This window comes from Octopus bimaculoides, chromosome 10 (genome assembly GCF_001194135.2).
Source record: "Octopus bimaculoides isolate UCB-OBI-ISO-001 chromosome 10, ASM119413v2, whole genome shotgun sequence".
NCBI lineage: Eukaryota > Metazoa > Mollusca > Cephalopoda > Octopoda > Octopodidae > Octopus > Octopus bimaculoides.
Window position 1 is genome coordinate 91,714,398 of NC_068990.1, and position 8,863 is coordinate 91,723,260.

General features: G+C 34.0%; 1 long non-coding RNA gene across 1 annotated transcript in view; it reads right to left on the reverse strand.

Moving 5' to 3' along the window:
* Positions 1–3,638, reverse strand: part of LOC106879027 (uncharacterized) — a 4,882-nt gene extending 1,244 nt beyond the window's left edge. Inside the window, exon 1 of the long non-coding RNA XR_001410585.2 lies at positions 3,548–3,638. This is a non-coding gene — a long non-coding RNA (uncharacterized LOC106879027). The remainder of the gene's footprint in view (positions 1–3,547) is intronic.
* Between the last annotated feature and the right edge of the window lie 5,225 nt (positions 3,639–8,863).

Sequence of the window (8,863 nt, forward strand, 5' to 3'; positions counted from 1 at the left end):
ATATATATATATATATATATATATATAAAAGCAGACACCACGTCTAAATAGGTACGCACCGAGTCACACGACCATCCCTCCATTACTTAGCAACAATAAATCTAATAGTTACTAACCGTAATATCAAATAACAGCCATTACCGCTGTTTTTGTTTATCACATCTACGGATACGGTACTGTTTTGTATTTCGAAGAATATTTTCACATTTCCAACTCTTTGATCCATTACATACGTATAGTTAGACTGTTTCCTCTCTTAACTCCATTCATTTACTATAAAGATTTTAGCTTTTAGTTTAAGTTTTTCAAATTTCAAAGTCAACTTCGTAGCTATTTATTTATTTATTATTTAGTTATTCAATTACTTTTTTGTTTTAAAATTTAAATATGTTTTGAAAAATTTTATACTTTTTTTTTTTCGTTTTGGTTATGTGTTGTGTTGTGACGTTTTTATTTTTATTTACAATATGTCTTCCTCTTTGTTTATTATCTTACTTTGTCTGTGTGTCCCGTAGAGAACTCGAAGCAGACGACAACAACAACAACAACAATAATAATAATAACGTAATGACAGACACAAAACATACGCATGTACACACACTCGCACAAAGATATATGTATAAATGCTTATATATACATACACATATACACATACATACAGCCAAACATATGCATAAACATACACACATCCATGTATATATATGTACATACATACACACACACACACAAGTTATATATGTATATATAAATATATACAAATGCAGGTATGTATCCTCTTTGTTTTATGTATGTATTGTTTCGTATTTTTTTATTTTTTCCGTAATTATTTTATTTACGCATTACGCTTTGTTTACAAAAACAAATAATAATAAAATAAACATAAAATCAAATAAATAAAAACAACACACCCGATGCTGTCACCACTACCACCACCACCACCACCACCACCACCACTACTACAAAGAAATACAAAAGAAACAAAAAACACTGCAAAATAACAAAATAACACAGAAAAATATTTGAAAAAATGTACATACATCAACAGACAAATAAAAATTAAAATGAACACAAAAATATTCAGAAAACATAAATGAACAAACGAAAATCGAATCAAAAAAATAATACTATTGAATAAACGAATCAAAAAATGGTAAAAGTCTGACAAATGGTCAGAGAAAGTTTAAGTATACATGTACGTACGTACGTACGTACGTATGTCTGTATGTACGCGTTCAACGATGAATGCGCGTATGCATGAGTATATATTACAAGTCTGTGATTGTGTGTGGATGTGTGGGTTTCTGTGTGTATACGTGTTTGCGCTTAAGAACCTGTGTATATATTTGTGTACACGGCTGTTTTATGCACATCATAATGTATGCACTTGTATTCATTTCAGTATGCAGGTATATATATATATTAATTCTTTTACTTGTATCAGTCATTTGACTGCGGCCATGCTGGAGCACCGCCTTTAGTCGAGCAAATCGACCACAAGACTTATTCTTTCTAAGCCTAGTACTTATTCTATCGGGTTCTTTTGACGAACCGCTGTTATGGGGATGTAAACACACCAGCATCGGTTGTCAAGCCATGTTGGAGGCGGACAAACACACACACAAACATACATACACACACACACACACACATGAATATATATATACGACGGGCTTCTTTCAGTTTCCGTCTACCAAATCCACTCACAAGGCTTTCGTCGGCCCGAGGAAATACTAGAAGTTACTTGCCCGAGGTTCCACGCGGTGGGACTGAACCCGAAACCGTGTGGTTAGGAAGCAAGCTACTTACTACACAGCCACTCCTGCGCCTCTGTGTGTGTGTGTGTGTGTGTGTGTGCCTGCATGTGTGTGTGTTTATATTATTCGTGATTAAGTTGAAAGCGTTTATGGAAACCTCGGTTCAAATTCAAGTGCCGCCGAAAGATATTTATATTACACGTACGTAGGTGTAGTCCAAAATATACATAGCCTGATTAAAAGATGGAATGATTACGGTTGGTTGATCTTTGTTCGTAGATCGGCTGGATTTAGGATGAATTGGGACTAAGCAACGATAAGCACTTAAAACCAGATAGTCCAAGGTACTCTATGAAAGATATTCATTAGTTGTTAGAGTTAGACAAGTTTGATCAATAACACTTAAAATATAGATTTCTGATAAAGGCACAAGGGGACACATTTTGGGAATGGATACCGTAAACCCTCGAGTATAGTTGGCCCTTGAGTATAATACGCAGGGGATTTTTAGGGGGACCTTGTGTATAATACGCACCCTTTCTCTAACTTGAGTCAAGGAGGTCTATATAATGTCCTTGGTTAGTAAACGTATATACGGTAACGTCCTTTATTATTATTGTATATATAACATAATGCAAACGTGTAGCTTTTTTGTGCCTTATTACCATGCTCTTCAGCATATGATATAACCTCAAGTTTAAACATAGCTGAATAAGATCTACAATGCATTTTATGGGCATTTAATGTATAAAATATTTTATTGGAGATTAATGTACAGGTTTAAGTCCCGTTTATAAAAACCCCAAGTAAAGACCCACAATAGTTCAAACATTTAATACTGTTATTTAATTAAGTATCTATTGTTTGCCATGGTAATGATGCAAACTGCCAATACAAACAGCAGGATGAACTATTTAGCGCTAAACTATTAAGCTCAATTCGTGCGTAATTAAGCCAGCAACACCTAGTCGAACAAACACTTCCGCGCATGCGTAATACAATAATGGTGATGTTCTTAACTGTTATATGGGAATGTAAATTGTTTTTGTTACATGTTATTCCGTGTTCTGAACACTTTTATTTTAATAAATGTTGCTTCCTGCAAGTTATGGATGATTCCTTTATGACTTCATTGCTTTCAGGCTTAGCTTAAGGTATTTTCGCGCCCAACATCACAAAATGCGTCTGAATAAACATTGCCGGACAGCAAATAGAGACTCGGATATTGCTTAGAAAATATTTTTCATTTTTAAGCTCGTATATAGTACGCACTAGGGATTTTGACTTTTAAATTCGGGGGGAAAATGTGAATTATATTAGAAGACTTATGGTATATGCTGATTAAACTGACCCTCGGGTAGATGAAAGCAATCCTATATTGCCCCCATCCCGTACTAACGATTATGCCCAGTTCTTCCTTCCTAGATCATCGATTTTCTGGAATCTTCTCTGTTCAGTATTTTTCCAGAACTTTCTGACTTCAGCATTTTAAACGGAATATTTAAGGCACCAAACTCACTGGTCTCTGAGAACTGCAAAGTCATGGACACTTACTCTTTCTCCATAAACAGACAGTAAGTACAGACAAGAAAAAAAATCAATTTCCAGTTTGATTTGAACACTGAATGTAACGGAGGTAACTAAACGCTGAAATATATTTAATTCTTCGCTCTACCAATTCTGCCAAATAACTGTTTTGACGGAAGGTATATAAAAATGCAGACAGTCAATAAATTCCAAAGCGATAAAAGCAAATCAATAAAGATTGCTGAAGATGAGGAGAGATTAAATACCTGGAAGTAAGACAACGAAGTCCGGAATATTCAAAGGGTAAAAATGGCGGATGTAAAAGCGAAGACGTAAAAGTTAAGACGTAAATTTATAACACAGACGTAATTATGACGTAATTATTAGAAGTAGACGTTAAGATGTAAATGTAAGAGGTAGACGTTGAGACGTAAATGTAAGAGGCAGACGTTAAGACGTAAATTTAAGAAACAATATTTAAAGACGTAGCTGACAAAATAGAGTGTTAGCCTCTAGACGGCTGTTGGTCAGGCGAGAAATACAAGGCCAAATCTTGCGTAAATCACACACACACCGTCAAAACAAAGCTAGATATGTTGAATAATGTAGTTTTAGGTTCATTCCATCTGAATTAAAGACAAGTTAGACAGGGATGGAACCTATTTTGATCACATGAATCATATTATATCGGGACTGGCAGAGTGGTTACAATAATAACAGCAATGATAAAATCAATAATAATAATAATAATAATAATAATAATAATAATAATAATAATAATAATAATAATAATAAAAATAATAATAATAATAACAATAATAATAATAATAACAATAATAATAATAATAACAATAATAATAATAACAATAATAATAATAATAATAATAATAACAATAATAATAACAAAAGACGACGACGACGACGACAACAACAACAACAGCAACAACAACGAGACAACGAGATGACTTCAAAGAAGAATGACACGAAATCAATTAGATATAAAAATAATTTGTCAGCATAAAATGAGAAAGGTAAGACGAGGTAAAAAGAGAGAGAGAAAAAAGAGAGAAAACAGAGTGAAATTAATTAAATTGAAGATGTACAAAGCAGACGTAGAGAGGCACATTGACACACATAGACGCATAGACGCACTCACAGCCAAACATAAAAACACATACAGTTAGTGTGTAAGTATATATATATATATATATAGATAGATATATATATAGGTATACATATATATATACATATATATAATATATACATACATACATATATATTTCATATATATAGTATATATATATATATATATATATATAGTGTATATATACTGATATAGCAATACGAAAATGGAGGGGGTTAATAGGTGGTATTCATCAACTTTTAGACATTATACTATGTTTATTTATTTATTTTTTAAAAGGACAACTATACCAATATACATACATGTATAACATATTAGGCTTTACATATATAATCTATAAAATATAAAATATAAATATATAAATATATATATTTTATATTTTATATATTATATATGTAAAGCATAATATGTTATACATGTATGTTTTTTGTTATAATTGTTTTTTTTTAATAAATAACCAGACATAACATAATGTCTAAAAGTTGATGAATACCACCTCTTCATCCCCTCTATTTTCTTATTGCTATATATAATGATGCCGTCGGTGCGGAAACAGGATATTTTGCAATTTTTAACGCCCTCGTAATTCTCCGTACTATTGTTCCGAACCTGTACAAGTCAATTCATCGATGGTTTATTGCTGTGAATGATTCCAAACGTGGACCAGATCCACATTAAATAAAACTTCCATCCAACAACGTGTTTCTATTATTTCATTATTTTGTCCGACCCCCGTGTATATGTGTGTGTGCTCGAAAAGCTTTTTTTATTCACTCCCTCTTTATTTCTGTGTTCCTTTCTGTTGAAGAGCGTAGGCTCGAAACGTAAAAGACTTTCTCACCTACCCGAGCGTCAAACTAATACACCTGTTTGTTGTTTATACACCTGTCTTCGTCTTTCGTTTTTCTGTAAATTTCGACTATATATATATATATATAGGTGTGCGTTTATGTTAAACGTTCGACTTTAGAAGAATCCTTTTAAAAGTAATATCATTTCAAACAAGTGTTCAACTCTGACCCTAAAGGACAAATGAAAATTTTCTAATTTAAAAGCAGTGTTGTTAGAATGATGTTAAAGTTCTGTGGCATCGATTTAACGATCTGTCTGGTGACCAAAGCTCAAAAGTTTTTCTCCTTTGTTTTCATTTATTCATTTACTATTCTTTGTTAAAAAAAAAACAATACTCTTAAAATGCCTCATGCACTTCGGTTAGCTTAAAAGAAGTAAACAGTTCTAGGTAACTTTTAACTGAAATAAAATTAAATGAAATAAAATTAAATGAACATTGTTCATCTGAGGGATCGTGGAAGCGACGCGTTTGAGTGTCAGCAAGGTTATTACTTTTAGACCAGAAAATGTTCGTTTGCCCTTCGGAGGTAGACACGAATCGTTATCTAAAATAACACTTCTTTGAAAAGGACAACTCTAAAATGGCTAAAATCACATTACTTACTTCAGGTTCTCTTATATCTATCTTTCTATACACCTGCCACAGGCACTCATACATATATACACACATAGGTATTTATATACACACGGCACACATACGCACACACACGTGCATACACACATAGAGTGAAACCCCGCTTAGTACTATTTCATTTAGCACTGATTTACCATAGTGTTCTTTATTCATGGGAATAATATATCCAGTCGGATAATTCTATATTATTATATCAAAATATGTAATTAATCAGATATATTTATCATCATAATAATTTCATGCCAGTAAGAAATTATGATTCATATTCATCCATGTTCCCACACGAACCCAAATTCTTCAAACAACTTTGGTAGGTATCATAATTGAAAGACAGCTTATTATTATTATTATTATTATTATTATTATTATTATTATTATTATTATAAGAGCGGAAAGTTCGTCTACGCTGCAGTGGAAAAGTATGGCCCAGGCTGCAAGTGAGCAAGGATGGAAGTAATTAGAAGCTAGCAAACGCTAGGCGTGCGTGGTTTCACGAACAATTAGAAACATTATGAAAAACGCGATCAAATTAAAAACCTTCAGCCATGACGGCCATCTTGTTGTCATCAACGAAGGTAACACGTTCCAGAAGTAAATTGTTGAGGGAAATGGAAGATACGCTTTCTATATCGTTAGGCGACGTGAAGAAACTAACAATAATGGAGGGGGAGCAAAGAGCATTCTCAAACACAAGATGATGAAGGAGATTGAGACGCCCTTCGGTCATGAATGACCATGGGATTGCACCTAGAAAGTTTCCATCCGAGGCACAAGTCCGGGCAAGGTTGTTTATGGAAGACCAGCAGCCGCTCATGCCACCGATGGTATCCAAGGGGAAGGCAAAGGGGTCGATACAGTTTGGCACCAGTGACGTTGTAACTCATTTCTACAGATGAGTGAACTGAAGCAACGTGAAATAAAGTGTCTTGCTCAAGAACACAACATGTAGCCCGGTCCGGGAATCGAACTCATAACCTCATGATCGTAAGCTCGACGCTCTAACCATAGTTAGCATACATTGGTTTAATAGATTCAAACAATGGCCTAAAATATATGACATCTGTGTATGTCTGATGAAGCTGAAAGTGAAAATACCCAAAAAGATTCTTAGCGTTTCCTCTGAATATGGAAACTACCGATACAATTTAAATGAAACTCGTATTTTCTGGGACAAAATGCTATCCTGTACTTTCATAACGGGAGAAAAGTACTTATATATTCAAGGCCGGAAAAGACACCTTTAATTAATACTACACCTTGGTGGAAATGTTTCAGGTGGCTTCAAACTAAAACCAGAATGTGTACAGATGCGCCAGGCAGTAATGGAAAATAAATAACCTCTGGATCAATTCAAATATGTTTGGGACATATTTGAACCTGTGAAAGCGTTTTATTGAAATTATCTCGAGTAGAAAAAATTCTTGTTTTAGACAGCAAGATGTAATCCGCTCAGAGCCCTCTCCCAGAACTGGAGAATGCATTTTGAGCTCTTTAGCTCTTTTCAGTTGCAGATACCAAGAGAGGCTAATTGGAAAGCTTAATTGAAATCATTAATTGTTTAATCATTCAGAAACATACGACCATTGAGAAAAATATCGAAAATTTCCCTGAATTAATAAAGAAAGCCTGTGTGATAATAAAGAAAGCCTGCGTGATAATATAGAAAGCCTGTGTGATAATAAAGAAAGTCTGTGTGATAATATAGAAAGCCTGTGTGATACTATAGAAAGCCTGTGTGATAATAAAGAAAGCCTGTGTGATACTATAGAAAGCCTGTGTGATAATAAAGAAAGCCTGTGTGATAATATAGAAAGCCTGTGTGATAATATAGAAAGCCTGTGTGATACTATAGAAAGCCTGTGTGATAATATAGAAAGCCTGTGTGATAATATAGAAAGCCTGTGTGATTATATAGAAAGCCTGTGTGATACTATAGAAAGCCTGTGTGATAATAAAGAAAGCCTGTGTGATAATACATTTGTTCAACGGTACATTCTCCTTGCGCCTGCCTTCCTGTCAAAGTAATGCACTTACCACCAAATACCACTTCCTTACTCCAAAAATGTATCAGTATGTGGTTTCGAATATCAAGACCTGCCTACCTTCGTTGCGTTTTCAAGCATCTTGTAGAAGAAACAGATGGTTAAGATAAAGAACCAGGGATTTCTTGAAAAAAAAAAATACTACGATTATATCGTGAAGGTCACAGATAATTTCAAAGAAGATTTGGATGAAGTAATTCAAGACTACATGAAGAAAGTTTAGAAAAGGCTGTGACCAGAAGCAAGCAATGATTCTGGAATTTCAAGAAGAATTAGTCCCAACATTCATCAATGGCATCACTGAGACAGCAAATGAAGGAAGAATACAAAATATCAAAGCAAGAGATTGAGGGTCGTTGATAGAGTTTCGTGAAGTGGACTTGTCTGCATTGCAAAACTAACACAAGGCGTCCAAATTAACGCTGAATACCCGAGTGTAGGACCAGTGTCACCAGAAAGAAATACTAACACATCGATTCTCAATAACTGTATCATGAAGATTACGGAAATTATGGAACATTTATTCAGACATAATCCTGGTTAAAAGCACAGCAGTAGCAACAGCAGCAAGATACATTGAGCTGTTCTAGGTGTAATAATCTGTTAGCGTAAGTTACTTCATGAGCGAAGGCGCAAATGGAATCTGATGCAATCTTCGAAAGACCTCCACCGTGCAATAAATAGCCATAACCCCAGCCCACACTCCAGATATAATCTCTTCCTACTTCTCACTGCTCATTCTCAATGAATTAATAATGAGTAAGCTTATATACACGTGGTTAAAATTAATCTTTTTTTAACTTGCTCCATAATTGTATTTCATTTGATCTTAACCAATGAAACATGTTTCCTAATTATAAAATAACTTTACATCGCAATATGCAACATTGCACGGAATCGGGTTATTTAT